At 41.4% G+C, this 15,192-nt stretch overlaps 7 non-coding genes across 7 annotated transcripts; all 7 read left to right on the plus strand.

The window, feature by feature from the left end:
* The first annotated feature begins 1,536 nt into the window (after nt 1–1,536).
* Nucleotides 1,537–1,610, plus strand: TRNAN-GUU (transfer RNA asparagine (anticodon GUU)). The gene has a single exon. It is a non-coding gene; the product is annotated as a tRNA-Asn (tRNA).
* A 1,469-nt stretch (nt 1,611–3,079) lies between these two features.
* TRNAN-GUU (transfer RNA asparagine (anticodon GUU)) lies at nt 3,080–3,153 on the plus strand. Its single transcript has one exon. It is a non-coding gene; the product is annotated as a tRNA-Asn (tRNA).
* A 1,469-nt stretch (nt 3,154–4,622) lies between these two features.
* On the plus strand, nt 4,623–4,696 carry TRNAN-GUU (transfer RNA asparagine (anticodon GUU)). Its single transcript has one exon. It is a non-coding gene; the product is annotated as a tRNA-Asn (tRNA).
* A 1,470-nt stretch (nt 4,697–6,166) lies between these two features.
* TRNAN-GUU (transfer RNA asparagine (anticodon GUU)) lies at nt 6,167–6,240 on the plus strand. The gene has a single exon. It is a non-coding gene; the product is annotated as a tRNA-Asn (tRNA).
* A 1,469-nt stretch (nt 6,241–7,709) lies between these two features.
* On the plus strand, nt 7,710–7,783 carry TRNAN-GUU (transfer RNA asparagine (anticodon GUU)). Its single transcript has one exon. It is a non-coding gene; the product is annotated as a tRNA-Asn (tRNA).
* A 4,557-nt stretch (nt 7,784–12,340) lies between these two features.
* Nucleotides 12,341–12,414, plus strand: TRNAN-GUU (transfer RNA asparagine (anticodon GUU)). Its single transcript has one exon. It is a non-coding gene; the product is annotated as a tRNA-Asn (tRNA).
* Nucleotides 12,415–13,883: 1,469 nt separating this feature from the next.
* Nucleotides 13,884–13,957, plus strand: TRNAN-GUU (transfer RNA asparagine (anticodon GUU)). Its single transcript has one exon. It is a non-coding gene; the product is annotated as a tRNA-Asn (tRNA).
* The last annotated feature ends 1,235 nt before the right edge of the window (nt 13,958–15,192 follow it).

The raw sequence follows: 15,192 nt of genomic DNA on the forward strand, positions 1-15,192 counted from the left end.
GGTGCAATTGGTTAGCGCGTTCGGCTGTTAACCGAAAGGTTGGTGGTTCAAGCCCACCCAGGGACGTTTTGAGACACTTGAGTTTTTTTTAACCGAGAAGCAAAAAAGGAGCCCAAAATAGTTACCTTTCAAACGCAAATACGGTGACTGCAAATTGATTAACATAGGTGGAGACCCTTCACAAAACCATGTTTAAAAGGAAGGGTGACGTCATATCTATGACGGTGCTTTCCAATTGAAACTTCATCAAAAGCACGTAAAACATCATCAGAAGTGAACAGGAAGTTCATTCTTCATTCCGTTGTCAACCGATTGGCCAGAAAATTGGGCTCGATCAAAGGGAACCTGAACAGGGGACTGCTCCTATCCATCGTCATTCATTGGGAAAGTGTCTGCAATTTCAAACACATTGCATTTCTCATATCAGCATGTGATGAGCGCCCGAAGCGTGCTGTTGAAACCCCACTCCGGGACCATTCCTTTTTCAATGCAGGAGGGGCAAAGCATTTGCTAACCAATAAGCAAAAAAATATGAAAATCCTCATCTTTCCCACAAAAACATCAAAAACAACAGCAAAAACATTGAAGACGGCTGGCTGCAAACGGAATAGAGAAATATCATACAAGCATGTTAAAAGCGTTGGAAGACAATTTTTTAAGGAAAGTGTTTTGAAACTTGAAGACACGCACGGACGTGCCAGATGATCAGAAAGTGCCATTTCACTCGGAGTTAACAGTCCAAATACAAGCAATCGACTTTAATGCCTCACTGCATCAAGCTTAGCAACGTTTGATGGGCACGGAAAGTTTGGTGATCAACTCCACTCTGGGATGATTCATTTTTAACATGGAATGGGCAAAGCATGCGCTAACCAAACAGAAAAAAAAGGAAAGAAAAACAGCAGCAAAGTGTAAAATTAGCTTTAATGTTGCTGCAACAACACATTACATTCAAACGGAGGCTACAGATTGTATAGAAGAAAACAAATAACAACCCCAAAGACATTCATTAAACATGTTAAGTGAGGACGTAAAGGAGATCTCTATAGAAATGTTTGGAAATCTGTTACGTCACACAGACATGTTGACAGAGTGGTCAGAAAGTGCAATTTTTCTTGAAATTAACAGGCAAGCTATCATCGATTGACTTAAAACCAATAAAACCTCAGATGTGGATGGTAACATAACGAAAGCAGTGAAAACCCATGGAAAAGTGAATTTCTCTTAAGGTTTGGGGATTTGATTGCCATGGAATTACAAATTTGAACAAAAACAAACTGCTTAGCAGAGGATGGTTTCGATCCATCGACCTCTGGGTTATGGGCCCAGCACGCTTCCGCTGCGCCACTCTGCTGCTGTCACACCTTTCTCTGTGCATTTTGAAAGGGAGAAGCTGGCTCCACCTACATTTGCATGCAGATAAAGAACCATAGCTGCATTTGAAAGCAGAGGATGCCGTAACCTCTGAAAAAGCATTTAGACATTGTGAGAGCAAAATCTTGTTAGTCCACGTAGCTCTCTCGCCTCACGTGCTTAGTCTCTGTGGCGCAATTGGTTAGCGCGTTCGGCTGTTAACCGAAAGGTTGGTGGTTCAAGCCCACCCAGGGACGTTTTGAGATACTTGAGTTTTTTTAACTGAAAAGCAAAAAAGGAGCCCAAAATAGTTACCTTTCAAACGCAAATACGGTGACTGCAAATTGATTAACATAGGTGGAGACCCTTCACAAAACCATGCTTAAAAGGAAGGGTGACGTCATATCTATGACGGTGCTTTCCAATTGAAACTTCATCAAAAGCACGTAAAACATCATCAGAAGTGAACAGGAAGTTCATTCTTCATTCTGTTGTCAACCGATTGGCCAGAAAATTGGGCTCGATCAAAGGGAACCTGAACAGGGGACTGCTCCTATCCATCGTCATTCATTGGGAAAGTGTCTGCAATTTCAAACACATTGCATTTCTCATATCAGCATGTGATGAGCGCCCGAAGCGTGCTGTTGAAACCCCACTCCGGGACCATTCCTTTTTCAATGCAGGAGGGGCAAAGCATTTGCTAACCAATAAGCAAAAAAATATGAAAATCCTCATCTTTCCCACAAAAACATCAAAAACAACAGCAAAAACATTGAAGACGGCTGGCTGCAAACGGAATAGAGAAATATCATACAAGCATGTTAAAAGCGTTGGAAGACAATTTTTTAAGGAAAGTGTTTTGAAACTTGAAGACACGCACGGACGTGCCAGATGATCAGAAAGTGCCATTTCACTCGGAGTTAACAGTCCAAATACAAGCAATCGACTTTAATGCCTCACTGCATCAAGCTTAGCAACGTTTGATGGGCACGGAAAGTTTGGTGATCAACTCCACTCTGGGATGATTCATTTTTAACATGGAATGGGCAAAGCATGCGCTAACCAAACAGAAAAAAAAGGAAAGAAAAACAGCAGCAAAGAGTAAAATTAGCTTTAATGTTTCTGCAACAACACATTACATTCAAACGGAGGCTACAGATTGTATAGAAGAAAACAAATAACAACCCCAAAGACATTCATTAAACATGTTAAGTGAGGACGTAAAGGAGATCTCTATAGAAATGTTTGGAAATCTGTTACGTCACACAGACATGTTGACAGAGTGGTCAGAAAGTGCAATTTTTCTTGAAATTAACAGGCAAGCTATCATCGATTGACTTAAAACCAATAAAACCTCAGATGTGGATGGTAACATAACGAAAGCAGTGAAAACCCATGGAAAAGTGAATTTCTCTTAAGGTTTGGGGATTTGATTGCCATGGAATTACAAATTTGAACAAAAACAAACTGCTTAGCAGAGGATGGTTTCGATCCATCGACCTCTGGGTTATGGGCCCAGCACGCTTCCGCTGCGCCACTCTGCTGCTGTCACACCTTTCTCTGTGCATTTTGAAAGGGAGAAGCTGGCTCCACCTACATTTGCATGCAGATAAAGAACCATAGCTGCATTTGAAAGCAGAGGATGCCGTAACCTCTGAAAAAGCATTTAGACATTGTGAGAGCAAAATCTTGTTAGTCCACGTAGCTCTCTCGCCTCACGTGCTTAGTCTCTGTGGCGCAATTGGTTAGCGCGTTCGGCTGTTAACCGAAAGGTTGGTGGTTCAAGCCCACCCAGGGACGTTTTGAGACACTTGAGTTTTTTTAACCGAAAAGCAAAAAAGGAGCCCAAAATAGTTACCTTTCAAACGCAAATACGGTGACTGCAAATTGATTAACATAGGTGGAGACCCTTCACAAAACCATGCTTAAAAGGAAGGGTGACGTCATATCTATGACGGTGCTTTCCAATTGAAACTTCATCAAAAGCACGTAAAACATCATCAGAAGTGAACAGGAAGTTCATTCTTCATTCTGTTGTCAACCGATTGGCCAGAAAATTGGGCTCGATCAAAGGGAACCTGAACAGGGGACTGCTCCTATCCATCGTCATTCATTGGGAAAGTGTCTGCAATTTCAAACACATTGCATTTCTCATATCAGCATGTGATGAGCGCCCGAAGCGTGCTGTTGAAACCCCACTCCGGGACCATTCCTTTTTCAATGCAGGAGGGGCAAAGCATTTGCTAACCAATAAGCAAAAAAATATGAAAATCCTCATCTTTCCCACAAAAACATCAAAAACAACAGCAAAAACATTGAAGACGGCTGGCTGCAAACGGAATAGAGAAATATCATACAAGCATGTTAAAAGCGTTGGAAGACAATTTTTTAAGGAAAGTGTTTTGAAACTTGAAGACACGCACGGACGTGCCAGATGATCAGAAAGTGCCATTTCACTCGGAGTTAACAGTCCAAATACAAGCAATCGACTTTAATGCCTCACTGCATCAAGCTTAGCAACGTTTGATGGGCACGGAAAGTTTGGTGATCAACTCCACTCTGGGATGATTCATTTTTAACATGGAATGGGCAAAGCATGCGCTAACCAAACAGAAAAAAAAGGAAAGAAAAACAGCAGCAAAGAGTAAAATTAGCTTTAATGTTTCTGCAACAACACATTACATTCAAACGGAGGCTACAGATTGTATAGAAGAAAACAAATAACAACCCCAAAGACATTCATTAAACATGTTAAGTGAGGACGTAAAGGAGATCTCTATAGAAATGTTTGGAAATCTGTTACGTCACACAGACATGTTGACAGAGTGGTCAGAAAGTGCAATATTTCTTGAAATTAACAGGCAAGCTATCATCGATTGACTTAAAACCAATAAAACCTCAGATGTGGATGGTAACATAACGAAAGCAGTGAAAACCCATGGAAAAGTGAATTTCTCTTAAGGTTTGGGGATTTGATTGCCATGGAATTACAAATTTGAACAAAAACAAATTGCTTAGCAGAGGATGGTTTCGATCCATCGACCTCTGGGTTATGGGCCCAGCACGCTTCCGCTGCGCCACTCTGCTGCTGTCACACCTTTCTCTGTGCGTTTTGAAAGGGAGAAGCTGGCTCCACCTACATTTGCATGCAGATAAAGAACCATAGCTGCATTTGAAAGCAGAGGATGCCGTAACCTCTGAAAAAGCATTTAGACATTGTGAGAGCAAAATCTTGTTAGTCCACGTAGCTCTCTCGCCTCACGTGCTTAGTCTCTGTGGCGCAATTGGTTAGCGCGTTCGGCTGTTAACCGAAAGGTTGGTGGTTCAAGCCCACCCAGGGACGTTTTGAGACACTTGAGTTTTTTTTAACCGAGAAGCAAAAAAGGAGCCCAAAATAGTTACCTTTCAAACGCAAATACGGTGACTGCAAATTGATCAACATAGGTGGAGACCCTTCACAAAACCATGTTTAAAAGGAAGGGTGACGTCATATCTATGACGGTGCTTTCCAATTGAAACTTCATCAAAAGCACGTAAAACATCATCAGAAGTGAACAGGAAGTTCATTCTTCATTCCGTTGTCAACCGATTGGCCAGAAAATTGGGCTCGATCAAAGGGAACCTGAACAGGGGACTGCTCCTATCCATCGTCATTCATTGGGAAAGTGTCTGCAATTTCAAACACATTGCATTTCTCATATCAGCATGTGATGAGCGCCCGAAGCGTGCTGTTGAAACCCCACTCCGGGACCATTCCTTTTTCAATGCAGGAGGGGCAAAGCATTTGCTAACCAATAAGCAAAAAAATATGAAAATCCTCATCTTTCCCACAAAAACATCAAAAACAACAGCAAAAACATTGAAGACGGCTGGCTGCAAACGGAATAGAGAAATATCATACAAGCATGTTAAAAGCGTTGGAAGACAATTTTTTAAGGAAAGTGTTTTGAAACTTGAAGACACGCACGGACGTGCCAGATGATCAGAAAGTGCCATTTCACTCGGAGTTAACAGTCCAAATACAAGCAATCGACTTTAATGCCTCACTGCATCAAGCTTAGCAACGTTTGATGGGCACGGAAAGTTTGGTGATCAACTCCACTCTGGGATGATTCATTTTTAACATGGAATGGGCAAAGCATGCGCTAACCAAACAGAAAAAAAAGGAAAGAAAAACAGCAGCAAAGTGTAAAATTAGCTTTAATGTTTCTGCAACAACACATTACATTCAAACGGAGGCTACAGATTGTATAGAAGAAAACAAATAACAACCCCAAAGACATTCATTAAACATGTTAAGTGAGGACGTAAAGGAGATCTCTATAGAAATGTTTGGAAATCTGTTACGTCACACAGACATGTTGACAGAGTGGTCAGAAAGTGCAATTTTTCTTGAAATTAACAGGCAAGCTATCATCGATTGACTTAAAACCAATAAAACCTCAGATGTGGATGGTAACATAACGAAAGCAGTGAAAACCCATGGAAAAGTGAATTTCTCTTAAGGTTTGGGGATTTGATTGCCATGGAATTACAAATTTGAACAAAAACAAACTGCTTAGCAGAGGATGGTTTCGATCCATCGACCTCTGGGTTATGGGCCCAGCACGCTTCCGCTGCACCACTCTGCTGCTGTCACACCTTTCTCTGTGCATTTTGAAAGGGAGAAGCTGGCTCCACCTACATTTGCATGCAGATAAAGAACCATAGCTGCATTTGAAAGCAGAGGATGCCGTAACCTCTGAAAAAGCATTTAGACATTGTGAGAGCAAAATCTTGTTAGTCCACGTAGCTCTCTCGCCTCACGTGCTTAGTCTCTGTGGCGCAATTGGTTAGCGCGTTCGGCTGTTAACCGAAAGGTTGGTGGTTCAAGCCCACCCAGGGACGTTTTGAGATACTTGAGTTTTTTTAACCGAAAAGCAAAAAAGGAGCCCAAAATAGTTACCTTTCAAACGCAAATACGGTGACTGCAAATTGATTAACATAGGTGGAGACCCTTCACAAAACCATGCTTAAAAGGAAGGGTGACGTCATATCTATGACGGTGCTTTCCAATTGAAACTTCATCAAAAGCACGTAAAACATCATCAGAAGTGAACAGGAAGTTCATTCTTCATTCTGTTGTCAACCGATTGGCCAGAAAATTGGGCTCGATCAAAGGGAACCTGAACAGGGGACTGCTCCTATCCATCGTCATTCATTGGGAAAGTGTCTGCAATTTCAAACACATTGCATTTCTCATATCAGCATGTGATGAGCGCCCGAAGCGTGCTGTTGAAACCCCACTCCGGGACCATTCCTTTTTCAATGCAGGAGGGGCAAAGCATTTGCTAACCAATAAGCAAAAAAATATGAAAATCCTCATCTTTCCCACAAAAACATCAAAAACAACAGCAAAAACATTGAAGACGGCTGGCTGCAAACGGAATAGAGAAATATCATACAAGCATGTTAAAAGCGTTGGAAGACAATTTTTTAAGGAAAGTGTTTTGAAACTTGAAGACACGCACGGACGTGCCAGATGATCAGAAAGTGCCATTTCACTCGGAGTTAACAGTCCAAATACAAGCAATCGACTTTAATGCCTCACTGCATCAAGCTTAGCAACGTTTGATGGGCACGGAAAGTTTGGTGATCAACTCCACTCTGGGATGATTCATTTTTAACATGGAATGGGCAAAGCATGCGCTAACCAAACAGAAAAAAAAGGAAAGAAAAACAGCAGCAAAGAGTAAAATTAGCTTTAATGTTTCTGCAACAACACATTACATTCAAACGGAGGCTACAGATTGTATAGAAGAAAACAAATAACAACCCCAAAGACATTCATTAAACATGTTAAGTGAGGACGTAAAGGAGATCTCTATAGAAATGTTTGGAAATCTGTTACGTCACACAGACATGTTGACAGAGTGGTCAGAAAGTGCAATATTTCTTGAAATTAACAGGCAAGCTATCATCGATTGACTTAAAACCAATAAAACCTCAGATGTGGATGGTAACATAACGAAAGCAGTGAAAACCCATGGAAAAGTGAATTTCTCTTAAGGTTTGGGGATTTGATTGCCATGGAATTACAAATTTGAACAAAAACAAACTGCTTAGCAGAGGATGGTTTCGATCCATCGACCTCTGGGTTATGGGCCCAGCACGCTTCCGCTGCGCCACTCTGCTGCTGTCACACCTTTCTCTGTGCATTTTGAAAGGGAGAAGCTGGCTCCACCTACATTTGCATGCAGATAAAGAACCATAGCTGCATTTGAAAGCAGAGGATGCCGTAACCTCTGAAAAAGCATTTAGACATTGTGAGAGCAAAATCTTGTTAGTCCACGTAGCTCTCTCGCCTCACGTGCTTAGTCTCTGTGGCGCAATTGGTTAGCGCGTTCGGCTGTTAACCGAAAGGTTGGTGGTTCAAGCCCACCCAGGGACGTTTTGAGACACTTGAGTTTTTTTAACCGAAAAGCAAAAAAGGAGCCCAAAATAGTTACCTTTCAAACGCAAATACGGTGACTGCAAATTGATTAACATAGGTGGAGACCCTTCACAAAACCATGCTTAAAAGGAAGGGTGACGTCATATCTATGACGGTGCTTTCCAATTGAAACTTCATCAAAAGCACGTAAAACATCATCAGAAGTGAACAGGAAGTTCATTCTTCATTCTGTTGTCAACCGATTGGCCAGAAAATTGGGCTCGATCAAAGGGAACCTGAACAGGGGACTGCTCCTATCCATCGTCATTCATTGGGAAAGTGTCTGCAATTTCAAACACATTGCATTTCTCATATCAGCATGTGATGAGCGCCCGAAGCGTGCTGTTGAAACCCCACTCCGGGACCATTCCTTTTTCAATGCAGGAGGGGCAAAGCATTTGCTAACCAATAAGCAAAAAAATATGAAAATCCTCATCTTTCCCACAAAAACATCAAAAACAACAGCAAAAACATTGAAGACGGCTGGCTGCAAACGGAATAGAGAAATATCATACAAGCATGTTAAAAGCGTTGGAAGACAATTTTTTAAGGAAAGTGTTTTGAAACTTGAAGACACGCACGGACGTGCCAGATGATCAGAAAGTGCCATTTCACTCGGAGTTAACAGTCCAAATACAAGCAATCGACTTTAATGCCTCACTGCATCAAGCTTAGCAACGTTTGATGGGCACGGAAAGTTTGGTGATCAACTCCACTCTGGGATGATTCATTTTTAACATGGAATGGGCAAAGCATGCGCTAACCAAACAGAAAAAAAAGGAAAGAAAAACAGCAGCAAAGAGTAAAATTAGCTTTAATGTTTCTGCAACAACACATTACATTCAAACGGAGGCTACAGATTGTATAGAAGAAAACAAATAACAACCCCAAAGACATTCATTAAACATGTTAAGTGAGGACGTAAAGGAGATCTCTATAGAAATGTTTGGAAATCTGTTACGTCACACAGACATGTTGACAGAGTGGTCAGAAAGTGCAATTTTTCTTGAAATTAACAGGCAAGCTATCATCGATTGACTTAAAACCAATAAAACCTCAGATGTGGATGGTAACATAACGAAAGCAGTGAAAACCCATGGAAAAGTGAATTTCTCTTAAGGTTTGGGGATTTGATTGCCAACGGAATTACAAATTTGAACAAAAACAAATTGCTTAGCAGAGGATGGTTTCGATCCATCGACCTCTGGGTTATGGGCCCAGCACGCTTCCGCTGCGCCACTCTGCTGCTGTCACACCTTTCTCTGTGCATTTTGAAAGGGAGAAGCTGGCTCCACCTACATTTGCATGCAGATAAAGAACCATAGCTGCATTTGAAAGCAGAGGATGCCGTAACCTCTGAAAAAGCATTTAGACATTGTGAGAGCAAAATCTTGTTAGTCCACGTAGCTCTCTCGCCTCACGTGCTTAGTCTCTGTGGCGCAATTGGTTAGCGCGTTCTGCTGTTAACCGAAAGGTTGGTGGTTCAAGCCCACCCAGGGACGTTTTGAGACACTTGAGTTTTTTTTAACCGAGAAGCAAAAAAGGAGCCCAAAATAGTTACCTTTCAAACGCAAATACGGTGACTGCAAATTGATTAACATAGGTGGAGACCCTTCACAAAACCATGTTTAAAAGGAAGGGTGACGTCATATCTATGACGGTGCTTTCCAATTGAAACTTCATCAAAAGCACGTAAAACATCATCAGAAGTGAACAGGAAGTTCATTCTTCATTCCGTTGTCAACCGATTGGCCAGAAAATTGGGCTCGATCAAAGGGAACCTGAACAGGGGACTGCTCCTATCCATCGTCATTCATTGGGAAAGTGTCTGCAATTTCAAACTCATTGCATTTCTCATATCAGCATGTGATGAGCGCCCGAAGCGTGCTGTTGAAACCCCACTCCGGGACCATTCCTTTTTCAATGCAGGAGGGGCAAAGCATTTGCTAACCAATAAGCAAAAAAATATGAAAATCCTCATCTTTCCCACAAAAACATCAAAAACAACAGCAAAAACATTGAAGACGGCTGGCTGCAAACGGAATAGAGAAATATCATACAAGCATGTTAAAAGCGTTGGAAGACAATTTTTTAAGGAAAGTGTTTTGAAACTTGAAGACACGCACGGACGTGCCAGATGATCAGAAAGTGCCATTTCACTCGGAGTTAACAGTCCAAATACAAGCAATCGACTTTAATGCCTCACTGCATCAAGCTTAGCAACGTTTGATGGGCACGGAAAGTTTGGTGATCAACTCCACTCTGGGATGATTCATTTTTAACATGGAATGGGCAAAGCATGCGCTAACCAAACAGAAAAAAAAGGAAAGAAAAACAGCAGCAAAGTGGAAAATTAGCTTTAATGTTTCTGCAACAACACATTACATTCAAACGGAGGCTACAGATTGTATAGAAGAAAACAAATAACAACCCCAAAGACATTCATTAAACATGTTAAGTGAGGACGTAAAGGAGATCTCTATAGAAATGTTTGGAAATCTGTTACGTCACACAGACATGTTGACAGAGTGGTCAGAAAGTGCAATTTTTCTTGAAATTAACAGGCAAGCTATCATCGATTGACTTAAAACCAATAAAACCTCAGATGTGGATGGTAACATAACGAAAGCAGTGAAAACCCATGGAAAAGTGAATTTCTCTTAAGGTTTGGGGATTTGATTGCCATGGAATTACAAATTTGAACAAAAACAAACTGCTTAGCAGAGGATGGTTTCAATCCATCGACCTCTGGGTTATGGGCCCAGCACGCTTCCGCTGCGCCACTCTGCTGCTGTCACACCTTTCTCTGTGCATTTTGAAAGGGAGAAGCTGGCTCCACCTACATTTGCATGCAGATAAAGAACCATAGCTGCATTTGAAAGCAGAGGATGCCGTAACCTCTGAAAAAGCATTTAGACATTGTGAGAGCAAAATCTTGTTAGTCCACGTAGCTCTCTAGCCTCACGTGCTTAGTCTCTGTGGCGCAATTGGTTAGCGCGTTCTGCTGTTAACCGAAAGGTTGGTGGTTCAAGCCCACCCAGGGACGTTTTGAGATACTTGAGTTTTTTTAACCGAAAAGCAAAAAAGGAGCCCAAAATAGTTACCTTTCAAACGCAAATACGGTGACTGCAAATTGATTAACATAGGTGGAGACCCTTCACAAAACCATGCTTAAAAGGAAGGGTGACGTCATATCTATGACGGTGCTTTCCAATTGAAACTTCATCAAAAGCACGTAAAACATCATCAGAAGTGAACAGGAAGTTCATTCTTCATTCTGTTGTCAACCGATTGGCCAGAAAATTGGGCTCGATCAAAGGGAACCTGAACAGGGGACTGCTCCTATCCATCGTCATTCATTGGGAAAGTGTCTGCAATTTCAAACTCATTGCATTTCTCATATCAGCATGTGATGAGCGCCCGAAGCGTGCTGTTGAAACCCCACTCCGGGACCATTCCTTTTTCAATGCAGGAGGGGCAAAGCATTTGCTAACCAATAAGCAAAAAAATATGAAAATCCTCATCTTTCCCACAAAAACATCAAAAACAACAGCAAAAACATTGAAGACGGCTGGCTGCAAACGGAATAGAGAAATATCATACAAGCATGTTAAAAGCGTTGGAAGACAATTTTTTAAGGAAAGTGTTTTGAAACTTGAAGACACGCACGGACGTGCCAGATGATCAGAAAGTGCCATTTCACTCGGAGTTAACAGTCCAAATACAAGCAATCGACTTTAATGCCTCACTGCATCAAGCTTAGCAACGTTTGATGGGCACGGAAAGTTTGGTGATCAACTCCACTCTGGGATGATTCATTTTTAACATGGAATGGGCAAAGCATGCGCTAACCAAACAGAAAAAAAAGGAAAGAAAAACAGCAGCAAAGAGTAAAATTAGCTTTAATGTTTCTGCAACAACACATTACATTCAAACGGAGGCTACAGATTGTATAGAAGAAAACAAATAACAACCCCAAAGACATTCATTAAACATGTTAAGTGAGGACGTAAAGGAGATCTCTATAGAAATGTTTGGAAATCTGTTACGTCACACAGACATGTTGACAGAGTGGTCAGAAAGTGCAATATTTCTTGAAATTAACAGGCAAGCTATCATCGATTGACTTAAAACCAATAAAACCTCAGATGTGGATGGTAACATAACGAAAGCAGTGAAAACCCATGGAAAAGTGAATTTCTCTTAAGGTTTGGGGATTTGATTGCCATGGAATTACAAATTTGAACAAAAACAAACTGCTTAGCAGAGGATGGTTTCGATCCATCGACCTCTGGGTTATGGGCCCAGCACGCTTCCGCTGCGCCACTCTGCTGCTGTCACACCTTTCTCTGTGCATTTTGAAAGGGAGAAGCTGGCTCCACCTACATTTGCATGCAGATAAAGAACCATAGCTGCATTTGAAAGCAGAGGATGCCGTAACCTCTGAAAAAGCATTTAGACATTGTGAGAGCAAAATCTTGTTAGTCCACGTAGCTCTCTCGCCTCACGTGCTTAGTCTCTGTGGCGCAATTGGTTAGCGCGTTCGGCTGTTAACCGAAAGGTTGGTGGTTCAAGCCCACCCAGGGACGTTTTGAGACACTTGAGTTTTTTTAACCGAAAAGCAAAAAAGGAGCCCAAAATAGTTACCTTTCAAACGCAAATACGGTGACTGCAAATTGATTAACATAGGTGGAGACCCTTCACAAAACCATGCTTAAAAGGAAGGGTGACGTCATATCTATGACGGTGCTTTCCAATTGAAACTTCATCAAAAGCACGTAAAACATCATCAGAAGTGAACAGGAAGTTCATTCTTCATTCTGTTGTCAACCGATTGGCCAGAAAATTGGGCTCGATCAAAGGGAACCTGAACAGGGGACTGCTCCTATCCATCGTCATTCATTGGGAAAGTGTCTGCAATTTCAAACACATTGCATTTCTCATATCAGCATGTGATGAGCGCCCGAAGCGTGCTGTTGAAACCCCACTCCGGGACCATTCCTTTTTCAATGCAGGAGGGGCAAAGCATTTGCTAACCAATAAGCAAAAAAATATGAAAATCCTCATCTTTCCCACAAAAACATCAAAAACAACAGCAAAAACATTGAAGACGGCTGGCTGCAAACGGAATAGAGAAATATCATACAAGCATGTTAAAAGCGTTGGAAGACAATTTTTTAAGGAAAGTGTTTTGAAACTTGAAGACACGCACGGACGTGCCAGATGATCAGAAAGTGCCATTTCACTCGGAGTTAACAGTCCAAATACAAGCAATCGACTTTAATGCCTCACTGCATCAAGCTTAGCAACGTTTGATGGGCACGGAAAGTTTGGTGATCAACTCCACTCTGGGATGATTCATTTTTAACATGGAATGGGCAAAGCATGCGCTAACCAAACAGAAAAAAAAGGAAAGAAAAACAGCAGCAAAGAGTAAAATTAGCTTTAATGTTTCTGCAACAACACATTACATTCAAACGGAGGCTACAGATTGTATAGAAGAAAACAAATAACAACCCCAAAGACATTCATTAAACATGTTAAGTGAGGACGTAAAGGAGATCTCTATAGAAATGTTTGGAAATCTGTTACGTCACACAGACATGTTGACAGAGTGGTCAGAAAGTGCAATATTTCTTGAAATTAACAGGCAAGCTATCATCGATTGACTTAAAACCAATAAAACCTCAGATGTGGATGGTAACATAACGAAAGCAGTGAAAACCCATGGAAAAGTGAATTTCTCTTAAGGTTTGGGGATTTGATTGCCATGGAATTACAAATTTGAACAAAAACAAACTGCTTAGCAGAGGATGGTTTCGATCCATCGACCTCTGGGTTATGGGCCCAGCACGCTTCCGCTGCGCCACTCTGCTGCTGTCACACCTTTCTCTGTGCATTTTGAAAGGGAGAAGCTGGCTCCACCTACATTTGCATGCAGATAAAGAACCATAGCTGCATTTGAAAGCAGAGGATGCCGTAACCTCTGAAAAAGCATTTAGACATTGTGAGAGCAAAATCTTGTTAGTCCACGTAGCTCTCTCGCCTCACGTGCTTAGTCTCTGTGGCGCAATTGGTTAGCGCGTTCGGCTGTTAACCGAAAGGTTGGTGGTTCAAGCCCACCCAGGGACGTTTTGAGACACTTGAGTTTTTTTAACCGAAAAGCAAAAAAGGAGCCCAAAATAGTTACCTTTCAAACGCAAATACGGTGACTGCAAATTGATTAACATAGGTGGAGACCCTTCACAAAACCATGCTTAAAAGGAAGGGTGACGTCATATCTATGACGGTGCTTTCCAATTGAAACTTCATCAAAAGCACGTAAAACATCATCAGAAGTGAACAGGAAGTTCATTCTTCATTCTGTTGTCAACCGATTGGCCAGAAAATTGGGCTCGATCAAAGGGAACCTGAACAGGGGACTGCTCCTATCCATCGTCATTCATTGGGAAAGTGTCTGCAATTTCAAACACATTGCATTTCTCATATCAGCATGTGATGAGCGCCCGAAGCGTGCTGTTGAAACCCCACTCCGGGACCATTCCTTTTTCAATGCAGGAGGGGCAAAGCATTTGCTAACCAATAAGCAAAAAAATATGAAAATCCTCATCTTTCCCACAAAAACATCAAAAACAACAGCAAAAACATTGAAGACGGCTGGCTGCAAACGGAATAGAGAAATATCATACAAGCATGTTAAAAGCGTTGGAAGACAATTTTTTAAGGAAAGTGTTTTGAAACTTGAAGACACGCACGGACGTGCCAGATGATCAGAAAGTGCCATTTCACTCGGAGTTAACAGTCCAAATACAAGCAATCGACTTTAATGCCTCACTGCATCAAGCTTAGCAACGTTTGATGGGCACGGAAAGTTTGGTGATCAACTCCACTCTGGGATGATTCATTTTTAACATGGAATGGGCAAAGCATGCGCTAACCAAACAGAAAAAAAAGGAAAGAAAAACAGCAGCAAAGAGTAAAATTAGCTTTAATGTTTCTGCAACAACACATTACATTCAAACGGAGGCTACAGATTGTATAGAAGAAAACAAATAACAACCCCAAAGACATTCATTAAACATGTTAAGTGAGGACGTAAAGGAGATCTCTATAGAAATGTTTGGAAATCTGTTACGTCACACAGACATGTTGACAGAGTGGTCAGAAAGTGCAATTTTTCTTGAAATTAACAGGCAAGCTATCATCGATTGACTTAAAACCAATAAAACCTCAGATGTGGATGGTAACATAACGAAAGCAGTGAAAACCCATGGAAAAGTGAATTTCTCTTAAGGTTTGGGGATTTGATTGCCAACGGAATTACAAATTTGAACAAAAACAAATTGCTTAGCAGAGGATGGTTTCGA

The sequence above is a fragment of the Pelobates fuscus genome, chromosome 2 (genome assembly GCF_036172605.1).
Source record: "Pelobates fuscus isolate aPelFus1 chromosome 2, aPelFus1.pri, whole genome shotgun sequence".
NCBI lineage: Eukaryota > Metazoa > Chordata > Amphibia > Anura > Pelobatidae > Pelobates > Pelobates fuscus.